The sequence below is a fragment of the Musca autumnalis genome, unplaced genomic scaffold, assembly GCF_047663935.1.
Source record: "Musca autumnalis isolate F117 unplaced genomic scaffold, ASM4766393v1 scaffold_3, whole genome shotgun sequence".
NCBI classification, from domain to species: Eukaryota; Metazoa; Arthropoda; class Insecta; order Diptera; family Muscidae; genus Musca; species Musca autumnalis.
This window is the reverse complement of record NW_027411866.1, coordinates 241606828-241630807: the sequence shown is the minus strand read 5'-3', so window position 1 is coordinate 241630807 and position 23980 is coordinate 241606828. Positions and strand designations below refer to the sequence as shown.

Here is a 23980-nt window from a genome sequence, read left to right as displayed (position 1 = left end):
TTAAGAGATCCAAAGTTTGCACCAAAGTGATGTCGTCCTAGCACTTTAGTGACATTTTTAAATATTGGGGAGAAGTACACGAAGTTGTGGACCGGTATTGCCTCATAAAACTAAGTTTGGATATAATATGGCGAAGAACAAATCGGTTGAACAGATCGAGAGTTATCGTGCTCTCCGACCGCCACATAAGGTGACATAGGGGCTGCTTTCCCAAAAAATATAGACTTGCCCCTGAAAAAACTTTTACCTTCGTAGTAGAGGTAGCGAATGCAAATCGCTTCAACAAAAATCAAAGTGATTCGAGAGCAGGTCTTAAAGTGAACTTAACCGAAATTTTGCGTGGGAGGTACCCGAAGGAGTGGACAAATATAGTCCATATTCGAACCTGATCTATATCTGGTAGATATATTAGGATGTGCAAAGTATGGATTACATCGGACACTCCCTTCAAGAGTTATCGTCCGCACAATTATTCCGAACATTTTTGAACTTTTGTGGGGGAGGTACCTGAAGGAGTGGACCGATATGACTTATCTTCGAACCTAAACTATGTTTGGACAAAATATTACGAAGGCCAAATTTTGGACCGAATCGGCAGATCCGTTCGAGAATTATCTTGCGCTCCAACCACTACACACGGTGTCATAGGGGCTTTTTGCATTTTTTAGGTTATTTTCTCAGGAAGTATCGACTTGCCCCTTATGAAACTTGTACCGTCGTATGGGGGGCAGTGAATACAAGTTGCTAAAACAAAAATCAAAGCGATTCGAGAGATGGCCCTAAACTGAACTTTTCCGAAATTTTGTATGGGAGGTACCCGAAGGAGTGGACCGATTGAGTCCATATTGAAACCTTATCTAAGTCTGGTACACATTTCAGGATGTGCAAAGTATGGACCAAATCGGTTACTCCCTTCAAGAGTTATCGTGCGCACAAATTTTCCGAACATTTTCGAACTTTTGTGGGGGAGGTACCTGAAGGAGTGGACCTATATGGCCCATCTTCGAACTTAAATCGAATCTGGACAAAATATTCCGATACCCAAAATTTGAACCGAATCGATTGATCCGTTCGAGAGTTATCGTGCGCACCAGCCAGACAGACCGACAGACAGACAGACAGACGGACGGACATTGCTAGATCTACTCAAAATTGTCTGAAACGGATATCGTACAAACATACTTGGGGTCTAAAACCATTATTTCGATGGGGCACATTTTTGGTCGTATCAAAGTGTAAATACCCTCTTTAGCCTAAAGGCTGAGGGTATAAAAAACTTTAAAGTGTCCTAAATTAAGACTATTGGCCATTTAACGTCGATTTTTTTGCAGATTATTATGTTATTGATACCCCTTACGACAGTGTGGTGTAGGGTATATGGTATTGTAATACTATTTTTTATTGTTAAACTATGCAAAAATATAAAATTTTATAAAATATCAATCATTTTATGTAATTTCAATATTTTTTGTCTCAATTTGTAGCTTTAGGCTGGTTTTAACTCAAAGGGAAGAAATCGATGTCGGATTTTTTTTGGCGGGTGTGCCGCCCTGACTATTTACTTAGATTAGATTTTACTTAGATTAGATTTGATCACAATTGGAATAAGTTAACACGTGCTACTGGGGCCTCGAAGTTATGAAAATCTCGTCCCTCTCGGCGGCCTATATCTGCGGAACGGTTAAAGCTATTTGTCCGTATTATGGATTAAATTTAAGTTCATTCTGTTCAAATGCGTAAGTATTACTGAATTCGAGATAGAAAGCCAGTGCCCCGATTAACGTGACTACGTACGCCTTAGGGCGAAAATGGAGCCTATCTGGGTAAAGCCGACTACTTGGAGAACGCATTGTTTTAGTTGTTCGTTCTTTGTAATTAATTGGTTGTAATCTGTGGTGAGCTCGACTTGGAGTTAATGTGACCTTTTTTAGGTTTCTTTTGTAAGTTTGGGTCGAATATTTCCGGAGAAGTTTCCATCTTCGCTTTGTTAAGATTATTGTCGCCATTTGACTCTTTACGGTGTTTTGCACTGTCGGATCAAACAATACCAAGCCAACAAGTTCAGGACTAAGATACCACAGGAGATTTATCATTTTGTTATTTCCTTTTTCTGATACTTGTTTGCCTATGTTTTCGTATTTCAATAGATTTTCAATGAGGTCTAGGTCTTGTTTTGCTGCTAAACGCTTCGTAGAATCTGAAAAAGCACCTGTCCCGAAAATAGTCAAGCGCGCCTTCAACAAGAACTCCTAACCATGAAATTGTCATTACTGCTGGACCCCTGTAAAGTGTCCTATAATAACGTTAGTTTTATCATTTTATCTACAGTAGAAGCTCACGGAGAGGACCCCAACAAATATAAGATCTTTAGAAGCTTTATGCATTTATTCCGGAGAATAAACAGTGAAAAATACTCGCAACAACTTCAAGGAAGGGTTAAGATACCCCCCACTGCCATGTAAAACTATTACCAGGTATTTCTAAAACAGAGCAGAAAGAACGGGTTGCTGTTCTGGTATCATCTGGTATGGGGGTAAAGAACAACTCCTGGGCGTTCCTGAAACTGACAGCAGCTCAGGGGAGAAACAAGACCTAGCAGTGTACGAATGCCTAGAATAATGTGGTCTTACCAGATTGAGCAGATGTTAGGTCGAGAGATTCTGTAGGGATTTTTGACTGAAAGTTTGGCAGCACATCCGGACATCAACCAAACATATTCACTCGATTTCTTTAAGAATAGTCTGCGATTGACAAGTCCAAGTTCGATGTAGGCGAGAATGTTTTAAAACTACTTCCCAGCTGACTTCCCAAGAACAAGAGGTCGTAGAAGCACTCATCAACTTTCGTTAGGAGTTTTGAATTTATCTAAGAGGCAAAGTTGTAGATCTTGTCTTAAGGAACAAAAATTGTGTACACATATAATCCATCAAACTTCATCTGCAAGGTCAAAATCGCCAAGGTCAAATTTCTTTAAAAAACTTTTCTCGCGTTTTGATTTGCAGCTATTAAACCGATCAAATTTGAAGCAAACAACCAACTACAAAGATGGACCTCAGATCCCAATAAACATCTTTCTAGAACATACGATCTCTGTATAGACGGTTCTTAAAGGTCAAAATAACAAAGCAAATGTTTTCCCTGGTTCTAGTCCACAGATACTAAACCGTTCAATATTCATGAAAACAAACAACTGCAATAATTTTGCAAAGACATCAATGAACAACTTTCTGGAACATGCGAAATGTCTATGAACGGTTCTTAAAGGTGAAAATAGCAAAAAACTTTTGAAAATATTAAATTTTTACACTTTTTTCTCCAATTCTGGTCCCAAAAATTAAGGATACCGTCAACTACAAAAATTTACCTAAGATTTCAATAAACAACTTTCTACAACATACGAGGATTCTAGAAATGATTCTTAGGGCTGAAATTCAATAACAATTAAATTATTTTTAACAATCACCCTGCTCAGGTTTGGGAATAACAAACTGTTAAAAACTCAAGTAAATTTGAAAGGACCTGTAGTGGGATTCTCTAGGGCATTTTTTGGTTACCGACAAAAATCGGTCAAATTAAAACGCAAAAATATGAATGAAAAGTTCAAATAAAAGTTGTCATCACTGTTGCTATCGGTGGAAGTTTGCGAGTACTTTTTATTGGTCGCTAACTTACCGAACAATATCGTTAATTACCGAAGTTATAAGCATTTTAAATTTAACGATTTTTGTCGATACCGAAAAAATGCGTTAGAGAATCCCACTACTGAACAGGAAAGAATAATCTAAAATAATCGAATTTTGAGCTTGAAGGATCGTTCCTAGAATCTTCATATGTTCTAGAAAGTTTTTTAGTGAAATCTTAGGTACATTTTTGTAGTTGTCTGTATCCTTAATTTGAGGGGGGTGGGGTATCTTTGGACCAGAATTGGAGAACAAAGTGTAAAAATTGAATATTTTCAAAACTTGTTTACTATTTTCACCTTTAAGAACCGTTCATAGACATTTCGCATGTTTCAAAAAATTGTTCATTGATGTCTTTGCAAAATTATTGCAGTTGTTTGTTTTCATGAATATTGAACGGTTTAGTATCTGTGGACTAGAACCCTAGAAAACAGGATAAAAATCCGTTGAAACGAATTTTGGTCCAATCAGAATCTTCGCAAAATCCGATGTCTAGTTATCATGCTATCAATTACGGCCCAATACAAATATAGGTGGCTGGGTAGTCTGGATTTTAATTAGGCTAAAACCACCCGTGTTTGCCATGGCAGCTGACGTACTTCTGCTGCAATGGATTAGGGGTGGTCTCAGAGTATGGCATTCACACGTTATCCTTGTACTGTCTGCGCGACTGCGTCAGTGCGAATACTATTCAATTTTGCTGTATAGGGTCGTTGATCTAGGGGTTCTCGTTTGTAACTGACGAGTCTAGGTTCGGAAACCTGTCAACTGAATTGTGACAGAGCGATATACACAAGCAGGAACTCAAAACTTCAAAATCGTGTTGTGATACACTGATAACATCTTTATCTCCTTATAAAGGAGGTTCACTGGTGTCAGTAGGAAGTACCCTGTTGCAGTTCTCAGGTCCCCATTCGGACAGGTTTCAATATCCATCCACTGCGCTACCAAAGTGGATTTGGTAGCGTGGTGTGTTTGAAAGAACAATTATTCGAAAGACTTATGGACTAATGTGCGTTGACGGGGAATACCGACGCCGTATGAATCACGAGCTGTGCCAGCCGACTTACATCGATATAGTAGAACGTATCGAACTACACCGATTGCATTGGCTGGGTCATGTCAGCAGGATAGATAAAGACATCCCAGCCAGAAAGACATATGAATACGAGTCACACGACGGTATACGCCCCAAAGGAGGGCCAAAACTCCGATGAAAAGACCAAGTTGAAGTCGATATCATAAAACATGGCATCCAAAATTGGAGAAGTAAAGCAGAAGATCGATGCGTTTGGAAATCTATGCTTAGTTCGGTTTATATAACAAGACGTTCTGCTTGGTATAAAAGCCATTTAAGTAAGTAGAGCTAACATTTGCACAGCACAATGGCGCCGCATAGCTTACCAAAGACCGGTCTATTGCTTTGTAAGATGTCAACAAGGTTTCTTTGTCAGCACCCGAAATGCTGCCGGCCAGCGACTTGAGGATGTTGCTGCTACTTTTGATCGTTTTGCAAATAGCTGTGGCTTTAACGAACGACTTAAACATGCTATCGAACTTATCACCCAATATCTTGGGGTAGTTTATGGTCGGAATAAGGATATCATCGACCGCTATGTTCAGGGAGAGTCTAATTTCAGCCGCCCATGTGTTGAACAGTGTGGTAGTAGATTTAGCGGTGAATATTTTCATATTCATCAGATGGAAAAACTGTACCGAGTCAACTGTACAGATATTTAACCAACCACATAAGTCATTGGACCATACCAATGTGGCTTTAGACCTGGCAAGTCCACCATTGACCAGATATTTACCCTGCGGCAAATCCTAGAGAAGACCCAAGAGATGCAGATCGACACATTTCACCTTTTTGTCGATTCGACAGTCATTCGACATCCCCTCCGATCAAAGGTATTCCACGCAATGTCTGAATTTGGTATCCCCGCAAAGCTCATCCGGCTTTGTAAGATGACTTTAACTGAAGCGAATCTGCGAAAGTGGGTCTGGCGGTAAACGGCGAAAAGACCAAATTGATGGTGTCGACGCGCAAAGCGTCCATAGAGCTCGGACCAACTGTGGAAGTTGGTACCTACAATTTTGAGGTAGTTAAAGACTTCGTCTACCTCGGCACTGCCATAAACACAACAAACAACATCAGTTGTGAAATAAGAAGAAGAATTGTATTGGCCAACAGATGCTACTATGGATTAAGTAAGCAATTTAAAAACAAAGCCACATCTCGTCAAACAAAAATAACAATATACAAAACGCTGATACTACCCGTGCTAATGTATGGCTCCGAAGCATGGGTACTTGCGCAAGCAGATAAGGCAGTGCTTGGTGTGTTTGAGAGGAAAATTCTTCGAAAGATCTACGGGCCGATTTGCGTTGACGGTGAATATCGACGTCGTATGAACCACGAGCTATAAAAGCTATACAAAGACATGCATATAGTTAAACATATCGAGATGCAACGATTGCGTTGGCTAGGCCATATCATGAGAATGAGCTATGATGAACCCGCTAAAAAGGCGTATGAATACATGCCACATGGCGGTGTACGCAGAATCGGCAGGCCCAAGCTTCGATGGAGCATACAAGTGGATGAAGAAATGAAAAGGCGCGGTATTCCAAAAAGTCAAGCGAAAAACAGAGAGGAATGGAGATCTTTTCTTAGTTCGGTCTATGGAACAAATGTTCTGTAATGGGCCAACTAAGTAAGTAAGTAACATAAGTCATCGACGATAGAGTCCGATGACCTACAATCTTTCGCATACATTACGATATATTTACCGTGTAGAGGGTGTGGAATTTCAGAATTAAACAATTAAACAGATATCGCCATGCCTTGGGGAACTCCGTGTTTCACCCTAAGGGTCTTATATGTTCCCATACACATCCTTGAAGGGACACGGGGGACTTCTCTTATGTCAGTGAGTGCTCACCGATTTAGGAATTTTCGCCTACATTACGCCTATTTTGCACCTTTTTAAGGTATGATGTTTTTGTCCCGCCAGAGAATCGAACCCAGGCATACAGGATGCAAGTCGAAAATGTTAACATTGCACCACAGTGGCACCTTCTAAGGCTTTTAGACTTATTATTTCTGCCGACTACATTAATTTTCCTACTTCCACCCATATCGTAGGAACCATACGACGGACTTTTTCATGTTGTATTTTCTTATCTGATATACTGCGATCAATTCCATACTCGTTTGTCAACTTTCCTAAAAATTGCTATAAGGCCAAAAGTAGCAGATTAAAATTAAGGACGTTATTCTAGACAAGATACAGAGAAATCAAAAATAAAAACAAGTAAAAGGTATCAGTCGTCTTTGCCGACAGAGATATACCCTCAGCCTGTGTGGATTGAAATACTTTTTTCCCAAAAAAAAAAACTTATGTATTTAGGGGGGTTTTCAAAATTTTGGGCGTATGCACCGACAAAAGTATGGATAGGATTAAAGCTCAAACAATTGCGAGGATATCGATAGATAGAGTTTTTTTATCACATTAGCCTGCAAAAAACATAATATCGCTGTAAACAGGGCCACTAGGAAAATCTTCGGTAAAAATGTCCATAGAATCCTCGAACCACACAAAAATGTTGAACATTTGTGTGGGTGATACCACAAGGATTGGACAGATACGGCCCAAATTTGAACATAAACTAAGTTTCGACAATATTTAGAGATCCAAAGTGCGGTCCAAATCGGATGCTACGTCTATGAGAAATTACGCATACCATTTTAGCGAATATTTTCGAACTTTTGTGGGGGAGGAACAGAAAGGAGTGGACCTATAAGAACCACCTTCGGATTTTATCTAATATTCAAAGAAATATTACAATATCCAAAGTGTGGACCAACGCAGTATTCGGTTCGAGCTCTGTAGCCACAACATATGGTGCCATAGCGGTTTTTTACAACTTTCGGGGTGTTTTCTCAAGAAATTTGGACTTGCCCCTGAATAAACTTTTACTGCCGTAGTTAAGGCAGCGAATGCAAGTTGCTTTGACAAATATCAAAGTGATTCGAGAGCAGGTCTTAAAGTGAATTTATCCAAAACTTTATGTCGGAGGTACCCGAAGGAGTGGACAAATATAGTCCATATTCGTACCTTATCTATATCTGGTAGTTATTTTAGGATGTGTAAAGTATGGACCAAATCGGTCACTCCCATCAAGAGTTATCGTGCGCACAATTTTTCCAAAAATTTTAAAACTTTTGTGGGAGAGGTACCTGAAGGAGTGGACCGATATGGCTTATCTTCGAACTTAAACAAAGTTTGCACAAAATATTACGAAGCCCAAATTGTGGACCGAATCGGCAGATCCGTTCGAGAGTTATCTTGCGCTCCAACCACTATACATGGTGTTATAGGGATTTTTTGCACCATTCAGGCTATTTTCTCAGGAAGTATGGGCTTGCTCTTGTTGCAACAAAAATGAAAATTTTGTGTTGGAGGTACCCGAAGGAGTGGACGGATTGGGTCCATATTGGAACCTCATCAAAGTCCAGTAGAAATTTCACGTTGTGCAAAGTAGGGACCAAATCGGTTACTCCCTTCAAGAGTTATCGTACGCACACATTTTCCGAACATTTCCGAACTTCTGTGGGGTACGACCCATCTTCGAACTTAAACTAAGTTTGGAGAAAATATTACGGAAGGCAAATTTTGGAACGAATCGGTTAATCCGTTCGGCTCGGCTGGCGCCAGCCAGACAGACAAACGGATGGACATGGCTAAATCAATTCCAAATTTTCTGAAACGGATTTCTTCCAAACATACTTTGGGTCTAAAACCCTTATTTCGTTTATTTTTATTTAACCCGTATGAAAGTGTATATACCCTTGTTAGCATAAATGCTGAGGGTATAAAAATAACGATGTGCAAAGGTTTTACCAATGTCAGTCGCTATTTCCGATACCGAAGGATTTGTAATGCTTTAGGACCTAGAAAAACATTAAACCGTTGTAAACAGGACCCCAAACCTAACTTCGGTAAAAACATTCAAAACTATCCTCGAAAAGCCATTAAACTGCCTTTATGTGAAAAATTTGAATTTTGGTCAGGCGCATAGACCTTCTTGTAAATTGGTTTAAGTTTGGCAGAAATATTACAATGTGCAAAATTGACCAATGCCATTTACTTCCTCCGGTAGTTATTGTGTTCATCTGTTATTTTAGTTGGTGACAACAACAGTCCTTGAGGCACCCTTACAGCAAAAATACTCATTAGAAAATCCCTTACTAGACCATAACTTTTACAAGGGCATGTCGCGCGTAGTAAGTGTTATCTTTTACCCCTAAAATAACTAATTAAATTAAATAATGGATTACTAAGGGGTGTTGTAATGAGTACTTTTGCTTTGTACACTTAATCGACAATTTTGAACTTTGGTTAGGGAGGTGCCCAATAGACTTTCGGAGGACATTTCACGATGTACAATGTTTTGACCCATCAGCCACTTTAGTTGGTACCAGCAGTGTTTTAGAGCTTTTGGGCCATTACCTAAGCAAGTATGGATTTCAAATGATCGGAGATATGTCCTTAAAAGGCAATTTCCTGATTCTATTCTAATGTATGTAGATTTTGAATTTTTGTTGGGGAGGTACCCGAAGGAGTGTACCTGTATGGCCCATCACAGAACTTTATTTAATTGTGGATAAAATATTAGTGCAGTGGATAGTGAATAAAAGTTACTTTGGACCCGTTCGAGAATTATTGTGAGTACGCCACAGACAGACGGACGGACAAGTCTTAAGGGAATACAAATTGTCTGACGTGGATTTCGTACAAACATACTTGGTTGGACCCCAAACCATTACTTCGATGAGTCACCACGGCGTGCCTTAACCAAATTGAAATGGTAGGTGCTTACACCTGGGAAGTTTCTGCAGATTCTGAAACTACAATGCTCATAGATTAGAAATATCAAGAAACAAAAAAAATCGCCTGAGGAATTTTCAAAAAAATCGCGATTAAGATTCACATTTTTAGGGGTTATTTAGGTTTTCACGATTTTGCTTCGAAACCGAGTGCCCTATGTAAATGGGCCTTAAGAAAATGAATGTGAATTTTGATCGCGATTTATTTAAAAATCCCTCCGGCGATTTTTTTCGGTTTTTTTATTTTTCTTATCTATGACGAAACCTACGAAAATTTCATAAAGGTTAATCTTGTGGATAATTTTCACAGCTACAACATTTTCTTTAGGCCCATTTACCTAGGACTCGCGGTTTTCAAGCTCTCTTACTTACTTACTTAGATGGCCTTTATACTAAACAGAACGTCTTGTTTCATAAGCCGAACTAAGAATAGATTTCCAAACGCAACGATCTTTTGCCTTACTTCTCCAATTTTGGACGCCATGTTTAGTGATATCTTCTTCAACTTGGTCTTTCCATCGGAGTTTTAGCTTTCCGTTGGGGCGTATACCGTCGAGTGGCTCGTATTCAAATGCCATTTTGGCGGGAGCATCTTTATCCATCCTGCTGACATGACCAAGCCAACGCCATCGTTGTAGTTCGATGCGTTTTACTATATCGATGTCGGTCGGCTGGTATAGCTCGTGGTTCATACGACGTCGGTATTCACCTTCATATACATCTTTCGAAGAATTTTTCTCTCAAACACACCAAGTTCTGCCTCATCTGCTTTCGCAAGTACCTATGCTTCAGATCCATACATAAAAACGGGTAGTACCAGTGTCCGGTGAAGTGTAAGTTTTGTTTGACGAGAGGTGGTTTTGCTTTTAAACTGTTTATTTAGACCAAAGTAGCATCTGTTGGCCAATATTATTCTTCTCTTTATTTCAAGGCTTATATTATTGGTTTTATTTATGGCGGTGCCGAGGTAGATAAAGTCATTTACTATCTCAAATTTATAATTATCAACATACACAGTTTATCCGAGTCTACTGGACGACTTGCGTGTTGATAGCATAAACTTCGTCTTATCGCCGTTGACTGCCAGACCCACTTTGGCAGACTCTTTTTCAATTTTTGCAAAGGTGGCTGTTACGGCTCGCGCTGATCTACCTATTATGTCTATGTTATCTGCGTGTGCAAGCAACATTACATATTTATTGTATATCGTGCTGTTTTTGTCTCTGGCCGTATATATATTCGCATCTCGTATGACCTTTTCCAGTAGGATATTAAATAGGTCACACGATAGACTGTCACCTTGTCTGAAACCTCGTTTTGTGTTGAAAGGCTCTTTCCTATTTTAACCGCTGATCTTGTGTCAGCCAATGTCATCCTGAATAGTCGAATTAGTTTTGCAGGGATGCCAAACTCAGACATGGCTTGAAACACCTTTGCTCTAATTGGGCTGTCGAACGCGGCCTTATGTGTCGATCTGTCTTTCGTGGGTCTTCTCCAATATTTTGCGCAGTGTGAAGATTTGGTCAATTGTAGACTTACCAGGTCTAAAACCGCATTGGTATGACCCGATTATTTCATTGACCATGGGTTTTAACCGTTCACACAGTATGCTCGACAACACTTTATATGCGATGGGAAGGAGACTTATACCTCGTTAATTTGCACAAACCGTTTTGTCTCCTTTCTTATGTACGGGACGGGTTCCAATCGTTGGGTATGCTTTATTCCTGCCAAATTTCGTAAATTAGCTAATGCATACTCCTTACCAGCATTTCGCCACCGGTCTTGAACAATTCGGCGGGAAGTCCATCAGCTCCTGCTGCCTTATTGTTTTTCAGCCGATTAATGGCTGTCGTAACCTCGCTTTAGCTAGGTGGTAGACATTCAACATTGTCATTTACGTGTAGATTTTTTGACGGGCTTTTTTGGTCAGTGTTTTGTTATGACAATAAAACGAATTTTATTTCATATTGTGCTCAACGTTTCGTTGACTTTTTTCCAACTTTATCAAGAGCTTATGTTTATTTTGGATATCTGGTAATAACAAAGAAACGATTACGATTGGTTCTGGGGTATCTTCATCGCCATACATATTCGATACCAAAAGCTTCATAAAGTGCTCCTTCCAGATCCTCAGTACGCTATCTGTATCAGTTACCAGATTCCCTTGGTCATCTTTGCAGGAGAATGTGCCTGCACCATATCCTTCAGTCTGGTGTTTTACACTCTGTTAAAATTTTCGGACTTCATTCTGACTCCTGAACATCTCGAGTTTCTCACGCTCACGATTTTCTTGCTCCTTCTTTTTTCTCCTGAAAATACCCTTTTCCTCTCTCCTCTCTTCCCGATAAGTTTCTTTCGTTCTTCGTGTTGCTACTGAATGCAGTGTTGCTCTATATGCTATATATGCTTTACAACACTCCTGATCATACCATAATTTTTTAGGTGGAGGTTTTGATACCCAAGTATGGTTTTTGCGGCAGTCTGAAGGGAGTGGGCTATTTTTTGCCAACGTGCTTCTACATTATCGGAACAAGGAGTGCTGTTTTCCAGCATGCGAGTCAGTTGAGCGGAGTAGGCTTGTGCTGTCTGTTGTGTTTGCAGCTTCTCGACATCGAGCTTACGTCCTGTGTTAGATCTCACTTTTGTCGCAACATTAAGACGAGTGCGTACCTGGGCTGATACAAGGAAATGATCCGAGTCGATGTTCGCACCTCGAATCGATCGGACATCACAACACGATCAATCTGATTTTTTGTTTTCCCATCCGGGGATATCCACGTAGCCTTGTGTATGTCGAGGTGTGGGAATCTGGTACCATGTTCTTTGCCGCTGCAAGCCTCATTCCGTTGTCGGATGTTACCTCATGAAGGCTGATTTTGCCGACAGTGGGACCGAATATATTTTCCCTTCCAATTTTAGCATTAAAATCTCCTTAAATCTCCTTAATGTCATGGCCAGGGCAGCGGTCATATACTCTCTATATCCTTGGTCTGTTCGTCTTTCTCTTCGGTCGGAGCATGGGCGCAGATGAGACTGACGTTAAAAAACTTTGCTATTATACGTATTGTGGCAATTCTCTCATAAACCGGAGTAACACTTGATACAAGATTTTTAAGCCTCCGGTTTACCATGAATCCAACACCTAGCTCATGTTTCGTTTCATGGCAGCTATAATACATTGCGAAATCGTTTGTGATCTTTACGTCTGCCCGATTCCATCGCACTTCCTGTAAGGCGATAATATCAGCATTGTACTTGTCAATTACATCCGCCAATGCGTAAACTCCACCTACTCTGTAAAGAGTCCTGACATTCCAGGATTCGCAGATCCTGGTCCTTAATACGTTTGCGGGGGTCGTCAACTTTAGAGGGGTTTGTTTTTCTTCTATTTCTTTGTTTTTTAATAGTAAGCTGTTTTGACGGGGTGAGTTACTAGTCCAACGCCCAACCCAATTTGTTATCGTTCTTATGGGTGAACGCGCGGCACATGTTAGCTCACTACCTTTAACGGGCGTTAAAGGCAGTTCCCCAGGTGAAAACACGGGGAGGTCAGTGTCCACTTGAGATAGATGAGGGACCAAGGTAAGTCCTGGGCTTTCAATCAAAATCGTGAAAATCTAAAACACCCCTAAAAATGTGAACTTAAATCGCGATTTATTTGAAAATCCCTCCGGCGATTTTTTTTGTTTCTTGATATTTCTCATCTAGCATTGTAGTTCCAGATTCTGTAAAAACTTCCCAGGTGTAAGCACCTCCCATTTAAAATTAGTTAAGGCGCACCGTGTCACATTTTGATCGTTAGCCTAAAGGCTGAGGTTACAAAAATTTGCCTAGGCAACAAATTTGACCATATTTGAACCAAAAAAAGTGTATATAAAATTCCGCCGTCTACTTATGATGCCTTCTTTCGCAAAGACGATACATTTTTCCCGAGAAAAAAAATAAATGAGGGAGCAATGTTTGGCAAATCTTTCTCCAACATTTGTTGAATTCTCACAAACCGTTTGTTTATTATTATGTATGACAAATAAACAACAAAACACCCAACTTTGTTAAATTTGTTACTCTCTGTGGTCGGAGGGATTAAAACGCATTTAAATTAAATACCTAAATGTTCCCCTTTATATTGTCAACATTATTTATGGGAATTATTATGATGACTGTTCAGTTGTCGGCAAAAAGATAATATTTCATGCAATTTATGAACCATGCGGAGATTCTAAAAAAGAATGAAGAAATTTATTTATAAGGAAAAATTCTTAACCCTGCGCCAATAAGAAGCTATAAATTGTTGTAATAAAGTGTTTGATAAATTAGCTTTAAACAAATTGTTTATGAAAACAATGAACCTGATTTGGCAGATTATTAACCCCCCAAAGAAAAGTGTAATAATTGTCAAGCTTATCACGTCGGATATTTTCGGATTTATTAAAACATATCTGTAATAAAATGAAATGGTGTTTATGGACCGCAGCAAAGTCTTCTTAATTCCTTTTGTGCATAAAAAGTGAATATATTATTATATATTGAAATTATAAATGCAATAACAAATAAGCTCTGCTGTCATGAACATTTTGAATATTTTTCTTTAATTCTTTAACACAATTAAATTAATGTGTTATGTATGCTTGTCGGATTTATTCAACAATTTGTATTGTTTATCTTTGGCCTGCCTTAAAATATCATCCTAATCCCCAAGCGAATTGAAGGTCATGTATGATTGGTGGGTGTTGCTATGATCTTGTGACCAAATTTTAGTAACAGATTTCATTTTGAGGAAGAGTCGAATGAATTTATTTTGAATTTCTCTGTCACCCTTGTGACATGAGAAATTACCAACGCCTGTTGATATTGGCAACAGACAAAAACAAAACAATTGCAAAGTGTGACCAATTGTCATGAATAATTAATTGTTTTTAATTATTTTTTGAAAATAACAACATTTGCAGTACACATTGTTTCGATTTAAAATCACATCGACACAAAAAACATACATACGCGTTAAAACATGTTCTTGTCTACTTAGAATTACTAATATATTTTGTGAATGGAAACCCAACGGATCATTAATAAGCTTTTTTTTATACCCTCAGCGTTTAGGCTAAGGAGGGTATATACACTTTGATACGATGAAAATGTGCCTCATCGAAATAATGGTTTTAGACCCCAAGTATGTTTGGACGAAATGTGTTTCAGACAATTTGGAGTCGATCTAGCCATGTCCGTCCGTCTGTCTGTCTGTCTGTCCTGCTGACTGGAGCGCACGATAACTCTCGAACGGATGAACCGATTTGGTTCAAATTTTGGCTTTCGTAATATTTTGCCCAAACTTAGTTTAAGTTCGAAGATGAGCTACATCGGTCCACTCCTTCCAATACCTCCCCCACAAAAATTCGAAAATGTTCGGAAAGTTTGTGCGCACGATAACTCTTGAAGGGAGTGACCGATTTGGTCCATACTTTGTATAGCGTAAATTTCCTACCAGAGTAATATGAGGTTCCAATATAATCTCAATAGGTCCACTCCTTCGGGTACCTCCCACACAAAATTTCGGAAAAGTTCAGTTTAGGGCCATCTCTCGAATCGCTTTGATTTTTGTTTTAGCAACTTGTATTCACTGCCCTACATACGACGGTACAAGTTTCATCGGGGGCAAGTCCATACTTCCTGAGAAAATAGCATGAAAGTTGCAGAAAAACCCCTATGACACCGTGTGAGGTGGTTGGAGCGTAAGATAACTCTCGAACGGATCTGCCGATTCGGTCCAAAATATGGCCTTAGTAATACTTTGCCCAAACATAGTTTAAGTTTGAAGATAAGCCATATCGGTCCACTCCTTCAGGTACCTTCCCCACAAAAGTTCAAAAATGTTCGGAAAAATTGTTCGTACGGTAACTCTTGAAGGGAGTGGTCGAATTGGTCTATACTTTACACATCCTAATATATCTACCAGATATAGATCAGGTTCAAATATGGACTATATTTGTCCACTCCATCCGGTACCTCCCACACAAAATTTTCGGATAAGTTCACTTTAAGACCTGATATCGAATCACTTTGATTTTTGTTGAAGCAACTTGCATTCGCTGCCTCAATTACGATATTAAAAGTTTTTTTAGGGGCAAGTCCATACTTCTTGAGCAAACAGCCCGAAGAGTGTAAAACCCCCTATGACACCATATGTTGTGGCTGGAGATCCACTTCCATAACGGTCAATATCGATCCATTCCTTTTAGTATCTCCTCCGAAAAACTTTTGATCTTTAATCCTAACCAACATTTTTGTCGGTTCAAACGCCCAAATTTTTTAAAACCCCCTAAATACATACGTATTTTGGGAAAAAATTGTTTCAATATACACATGCTGAGGGTATACCTCTGTCGGCAAAGCCGACTGATACTTTTTTACTTGTTTTGTCTATAATTAGTCTTGTTCAAATTGTATTTGGCGTATACTAATTTTAAAATATTATCATATCGAAAAACAAATAAGTACATACTAGCAAATGCCCGCTACTTCGTATGCGGAAAGGAAACGAAATATATATAAACAATATTTAATACCGGAATGGTGAATACTGTAGATTCTGTTGTACTAAGACCTATTTTTATTACCAATATTTTTTTCGATTGTAGTCAGAATTTACAAAAAAAAAAAAAAATCTGCCGTCTCGCATCCCTACACAACTACCATATTTTTTATTTCGAATTTCCAAAACTACGTATCATATTGCAAATTTCAGATTTGACTTCTGGTTTTAACCCTTCGCTAACACAGCATTCCCTTCCAGTACGAATTTCCAAACACTAAACTTTATCTCACCCTTTCGCCCAGAACCCGAATAGGTCCGTTAAATTTTCGGCATTCAAAATGGTCATAAAAATCCACGTTTTCGTATATCCCCGTATAACGGTACCTCTCGACTTAGTGTATTTTAAAAGAAGAACAAATCTATATTGTCCAATTTTCTTTAAATTTGGACCTTGAATACTCAGAGGATATAAAAGTATAATTTAAAAAATCTCCACTTCAATCCACGTTTATTAGAAGAGATATTTTGAAGATTTAGAGTATTTTGAAGATCTTCTGCATATTTTCCAACCGAAATTCGGAATTTGTGGCATGAAAGGTTAGAAAACTTCTTTACAAAAAATTTTAGTTAATGTGCACGGGTAAGTCAACCGTATATAACGGAATTTTTTTGGAGGCATTTCAATTTAGGATTTTTTAATATCAGGGGGGAAAATACCTTCTAGTTAACAAAATTGTCGAATTATACCACGTTTTCAAATTTACATACCAAAGCGATCAGAACAAAAAACATTTTTTGAAAAGATACTTCACGTTTGACTACTTAATCTCAGTACATTATTTAGAATCTCCTTGGCGTTAACATCAAATCAATGGAACAATATTTAGTACAATTATTCAAACTCAGAACTTTGTCTCAAATTTTAGAGTGACCTTCATAACAAATATTTTTCCATTTCGTATTTTTTGTACAAATAGCGTATTTCCAAATTATAAAATCCCAGCTTTGTTCTTACACCCAACACCAAATTTAGTACCTTAACTATTTAAAATGGTTTTGGTACCAACATGTTACCCAACTTTTCGTACACATAGGTAAACGTTTCAAAAATTACTTCCTTATATTCAACATATATCCTAACCCTAATTCACTTTTCCAGTCTCACCAGTTCCCCTGAAACCCATTTGAGGACTATTTAGTAGTTTTTGTATAAATAAGTACGAATTTTCAAAACGTCCTTCCTACCTCTACTCTAAACACCAATTGCTACCCTAATACCGAATTTCAAAATTCCAGTTCTACCATTTACAAAATCACAAATTGTACAAAATTCTATACCATATAGCAAATACCAAAAGGTACCAAATGTTGTACCATTTAGCACTTTTCGTACACGATTTTCCAAAATGTACTTTCATATCTCAGCTCTATCCGTTCACCTAAACCCAAATTATAGCCAAAGTAGTTCCATTTAGCACTTTTCCATAAGTACGAATTTCCAAAACTACGTCAATCCTACACTCCAACAATAATCTGTTCACGCAAATACAAATTATAGCGAGTTTCGTACCATTTAGTACTACTTCGTGCACATTAGTACGATTTTCCAAAGCTACCTCTATATCTCAATTCTATATTCCAACAGTAATCTTAATTCCAAATTTCAGGATTCCAGCTCTTCAAATCCAAATCATACTAAACTCACTACCATTTACGACTTTTCGACCTTTGGCACATCTTTCTTACTCTTCATCAGTGACCCCCATTCCAAATTTCAGGATTCCGGCCCTATTCGTTAACCTGTATCCAAATTGTACTATATTTAGTACCATTTAGTATTTTTCGTATACTTTTAATTCGAATTTCCAAAAAACCTTCCTTTTTTACTCTCCATCAGTGACCTTCATTCCAAAGGTGATTTCAGGATTCCAGCTCTATTCGTTCACCCAAACCCAAATTGTACTAAATTTAGTACCATTTAGTACTTTTCGTGCACTTATAGTTCAAATTTCTAAAAACCTTTCTTTGTTACTCTCCATCGGTGACCCTCATTACAAATTTCAGGATTCCAGCTCAATCCGTTCACCCAAATCCAAATTGTACTAAATTTAGTACCATTTAGAACTTTTCGTGCACTTATAGTTCGAATTTCCAAAAACCTTTCTTTGTTACTCTCCACCAGTGACCCTAATTTCAAATTTCAGGATTCTAGCTCCATCCGTTCACCCAAATCAAAATTGTACTAAATTTAGTACCATTTAGTACTTTTCGTACCCTTGTAATTCGAATTTCCAAAAACCTTTTTTTTTACTCTCCATCAGTGACCTTCATTCCAAATTTCAGGATTCCAGCTCCATCCGTTCACCCAAATCAAAATTGTACTAAATTTAGTACCATTTAGAACCTTTCGTGCAGTTTTAGTTCGAAATTCCAAAAACCTTTCTTTGTTACTCTCCATCAGTGACATTCATTCCAAATTTCCGGATTCCAGCTCTATCCGTTCACCCAAATCCAAATTGTACTAAATTTAGTACCATTTAGTACTGTTCGTACCCTTATAGTTCGAATTTACAAAAACCTTTCATTGTTAGTCTTCATCAGTGACCCTCATTCCAAATGTCTGTATTCCAGCTCAATGCCACCCAAATCAAAATTGTACTAAATTTAGTACCATTTAGAACCTTTCGTGCAGTTTTAGTTCGAAATTCCAAAAACTTTCTTTGTTACTCTTCACCAGTGACCCTAATTTCAAATTTCAGGATTCCAGCTCTATCCGTTCACCCAAATCCAAATTGTACTAAATTTAGTACTGTTCGTACCCTTATAGTTCGAATTTCCAAAAACCTTTCACTGTTACTCTTCATTAGTGACCCTAATTCCAAATGTTTGTATTCCAGCTCTATCCGTTCATCCAAATTGTACTGTATTTAGTACCATTTAGTACTTTTCGTATACTTTTAATTCGAATTTCCAAAAACCTTCCTTTTTTACTCTCCATCAGTGACCTTAATTCCAAATTTCAGGATTCCAGCTCTATTCGTTCACCCAAACCCAAATGGTACAAAATTTAGTACCATTTATTACTTTTCGTACACTTATACTTCGAATTCCAAAAACCTTTCATTTTTACTCTTCAACAGTGATCCGCATTCCAAATTTCAGGATTCCAGCCCTATCCGTTCACCCAAATCCAAATTGTACTAAATTTAGTACCATTTAGTACTTTTCGTTCACTTATAGTTCGAATTTCTTAAAACCTTTCTTTTTTACTCTTCATCAGTGACCTTCATTCCAAATTTCAGGATTCCAGCCCTATCCGTTCACCCAAATCAAAATTGTACTAAATTTAGTACCATTTAGTACTATTCGTGCACTTATAGTTCGAACTTCCAAAAACCTTTTTTGTTACTCTTCATCAGTGACCCTAATTTCAAATATCAGGATTCCAGCTCTATCTGTTCACACAAATCCAAATTGTACTAAAATTAGTACCATTTAGTACTTTTCGTACCATTGTAGTTCGAATTTCCAAAAACCCTTTGGTACATCTTTCTAACTCTCCATCGGTGACCCTCATTCCAAATTTCAGAATTCTAGCTCTTCCCGTTTGCCTAATACAAAGGGTACCATATTTAGTACCTTTTAGTACTTTTCGTACACTTCTAGGTCGAATTTCCAAAAACCCAGCCTTATCTCACCCCTACACACCAACAGCAACCTACACCCAAAATTTCAACTTTCTAGCTTTAGCGGTTTCGTCTGGGCTATGATGAATCAGTCAGTCAATCAGTCAGTCAGTCAGTCAGTCAGTCACTCACCTCACTACTCTTTTATATATATAGATGTATAACACATCATCAGAAATATTTTTAAAGACTTTGACATATCAATCAAAACAAGTTCATTCCATTAAAAATACATATTTAATGTCAACAAAAACACCCCTGCCAATTTTTCACATGGCCAATGACCCTTACAAAGGCCATTCTGAATTTTGTTTATAATCATAAAAAACAAAAACAAAACAATAAAATTAAAACAATATTTTTATGAGCAGTTTTCCTGTCACACAAAAAACAGCAGTTGCGAATATTTATCTGATAATAATTATTAACATTAAAAATTCTTAATGTCAAAATTAAATTGTCCTGAAAATTGGAAGAAACTGAAAAAAAATTAGTAGTTTTTTATGAGACAGTTGTAGTCACGGTCATTATATTTATATTGGATCTAAAGTGTTTTAGTGTGTTATTAAGAGGTAGTAGTAGCTGATGACATTTTGCAGACACCATAGAGCACAATACGAAGGTATTTAATCAGTTGCTCAAAATCAAAGTAAACATCATGACTTGTTAAGTTCTAATGGAAAACAAGTAAAAAAGTATCAGTCGGCTTTGCCGACAGAGATATACCCTCAGCCTGTGTATATTGAAACAATTTTTTTTCCAAAAAACGCATGTATTTAGGGAGTTTTAAAATGTTGGGCGTTTGAACTGACAAAAATGTTTATTAGGATTTAATATCAAAAGTTTTGCGGAGGAGATACTAAAAAGAATGGATTACCAGCCACTACATATAGTACCATATGGGTTTTTTAGAACTTCAGGGATGTTTGCTCAAGAAGTATGAACTTGCCCCTGAAACAACTTTTACCATCGCAATTAAGGCAGCAATGCAAGTTGCTTCAACAAAAATCAAAGTGATTCGAAAGCAGGTCTTAAAGTGAACATGTATCCGAAATTTTGAGTGGGAGGTACCGGATGGAGTGGACAAATATAGTCCATATTTGAACTTGATCTATATCTGGTAGATATATTAGGATGTGTAAAGTATGGACCAATTCGGCCACTCTCTTCAAGAGTTATCGTACGCACAATTTTTCCGAACATTTTTGAACTTTTGTGGGGAAGGTACCTGAAGGAGTGGACCGATATGGCTTATCTTCGAACTTAAACTATGTTTGGACAAAATATTACTAAGGCCAAACATTGGACCGAATCGGCAGACCTGTTCGAGAGTTATTTTGCCCTCCAACCTCCTCACACGGTGTCATAGGGTTTTTTTGCAACTTTCAGGCTATTTTCTCAGGAAGTATGGACTTGCCCCTGATGAAACTTATACCGTCGTATGGAGGGCAGTGAATACAAGTTGCTAAAGCAAAAATCAAAGCGATTCGAGAGATGTTCCTAAACTGAACTTTTCCAAAATTTTGTGTGGGAGGTACCCGACGAAGTGGACCGATTGAGTCCATATTGAAACCTTATCTAAGTCTGGTACACGCTCCACGATGGGCAAAGTATGGACCAAATCGGTTACACGCTTCAAGAGTTATCGTGCGTACAAATTTTCCGAACATTTTCGAACTTTTGTGGGGGAGGTACCGGAAGGAGTGGACCGATATAGCTCATCTTCGAACTTAAACTAAGTTTGGACAAAATATTACGAAAGCCAAAATTTGAACCGAATCGGTTCATCCCTTCGAGAGTTATCGTGCGCTCCAGCCAGCCAGACAGACAGACTGACGGACATTGCTCAATCAACTCCAAATTGTCTGAAACACATTTCGTCCAAACATACTTGGGGTCTAAAACCATTATTTCGATGAGGCACATTTTGCCCGTATGAAAGTGTATATCAGGAATATTGTCAATTATTTCATATTCCATTTCAGAAAAAAAGGATAAATTTTTTTCGCGCTACATCAACGATTTTTGATATGTGGGTTAAGAAAAAAATTCCGAGTACGAATCTGGTCGCGAGCCAATTTTTGGTTGTTGCGGACAAAAGTTATGGCGCTTTTATTTCGCTTTTGAAGAAAGAAAATATTATAAAAACGCTAATTATTTTATTGAGCACAATTGTTACAAAAAAGTTCTCTCGAAGTTACTTCAGCGAGTAGATTGCATAATACCTGCAAAATGTTACACCGAATTCGCGGAATGTACATAAAATTGATAAATTATTGAATATAAGTCTACTTTTTTCAAAATTAAGGCCCATTTAGTGGTCATATAATTACATAAAAAATTGTTGTGGATCCAAACTTCACGGCGAATCAAATGAGACTGCAATCATACAGATTGGTGTTATAGTTCGGATGTTACAGCCAAAATAAGCACATATTTTGGTCAAAAAATAATTTTTTGTTTGAAAAAATATTTTTTTCACATGCATTATGTAGTAGAAAATGTTGTAAAAATTTATAGGAATACTTCCTTCATTTTTGCTTAAATCTCCCAACAAAATAGACGGATTTTGCTTTATTGACATTCATATTAATGCTTTCCCATTAGGGAAGCTGATTGGGTTGATGGGGATATATGTCAAAGCTTCTGAAATGGAAATAGAGGTCAAATAACCCATTTTTATTTATATGCATTTTAATATACGTGTAAATCGCGTAATTATCAAAATCAGTTTGTCCGCATGTGATTTTCATGTACAGTAATACCGTATCTTTTAATTTGAATATAATTTTCGAAATTTAATTTGGTGGCTAAGATGTAGCATAGGCTGCATCTTAGTGCCTAAAAACCTGTATAACGTCGCTAACTTGCGCGGAGTGCGTATGCTTTTTGTCCGCATCCGATTTCAGTGTCCACCATAAAAATCTGCATCGATATATATCTATTTCAAGGCGGTCAACGAAGAACCGTGGATGTAGCATCACACACTATTTTTTGGGATAAAATGAATGTAGCTCCCTTATAAGTGAAGTTTTCAAATCTCTGTTTCCGCTAAAACGAAGATGCTGTATTAGTTGTTTCATTGCAGTGGAAACGAACTGCAGAAAACGCGATAAAATACGCGATATTTCCAAAAACAATTTTAGGTGATTTTTCTACTTTGGATTTTCTTGTAACTCGGGTTTTAGTGGATGGATTTTCACGGAGAATGATTTATTAGATCCGGAACGTAAAAAACTAAAATGTGCAATCAAGTACGAGGAAATCGAATGACAATTGTAAAAATTAGGCCCGAATAATATGATTTTTAGAAAAATATTCACACAAAATTTCGTCATTTCGATACATATTTCTGTGAAGCTGTGGAGGCTACATTCACGATATACGTATCAAAAAGCTCAGAATCGCAAGTACTATAATCCTATTAAAGCCTTTTTGAAAAATCTGTTTGCTTAACGCGACTAGAAGAAAATGTCAAAAAACACTGTAAATTTGGCTTCAAAATGTCAGCGTCATTTATTGGTAGACGCTGATGAAATTTTGAAAAGTTATACATTAGTGAGATTATCCTTATTTAGTTGGCTTCTACTTTTACTTTGACAGGAAAATCGTGAGAAGTGTGGTTTACTCACAAATCGAGAGAAAACAAAAAAAGACACGTTGGCTTCAACCCAATTTTACCCATTTTCTAACATAAATATAGCCACAGCTTCCACGCAAATTAACTTTTGAGGCCAATATTTTTTGCCACGTCCAAAAACATTTCATTTTATCCATAAACATTTAATTTGTATAATATACAATCACAAGTCGCGTGTTCTAAAAGGGTAAACCTTGGCTTCAGCTATGTTAAATTTTCAAAAATATTGGTGATATACCCTTCATAGCCTAAAGGCTGAGGGTATAAAAATGCTGGCATGTTTAGCTTCAATTTCCACTACATACACGTTATACCCTCCACCATAATATGGAGATATACAATTTTTCACTAGAATTTTCGGTCCACGTTTTGATATAGCCCCCATAGAACGGCACCTCCCGATTTCCGGTATTTTGAAGATTTTACCCTCATTTTCACACAAAAAGGATGCAATTTGGTATTTGGGCTTCCTTGGCGGTACAAATGTTTCCAATTTGTCGGTATAGGTCAACGCCTTCATATAGCCCCCATAGAAAGGTACCTCCC

General features: G+C 37.7%; 1 protein-coding gene across 1 annotated transcript in view; it reads right to left on the bottom strand.

The window, feature by feature from the left end:
- The window catches only part of SmydA-9 (SET and MYND domain containing, arthropod-specific, member 9), a 43477-nt gene that overhangs the window by 1661 nt on the left and 17836 nt on the right, over positions 1-23980 (bottom strand). The window lies entirely within an intron of this gene.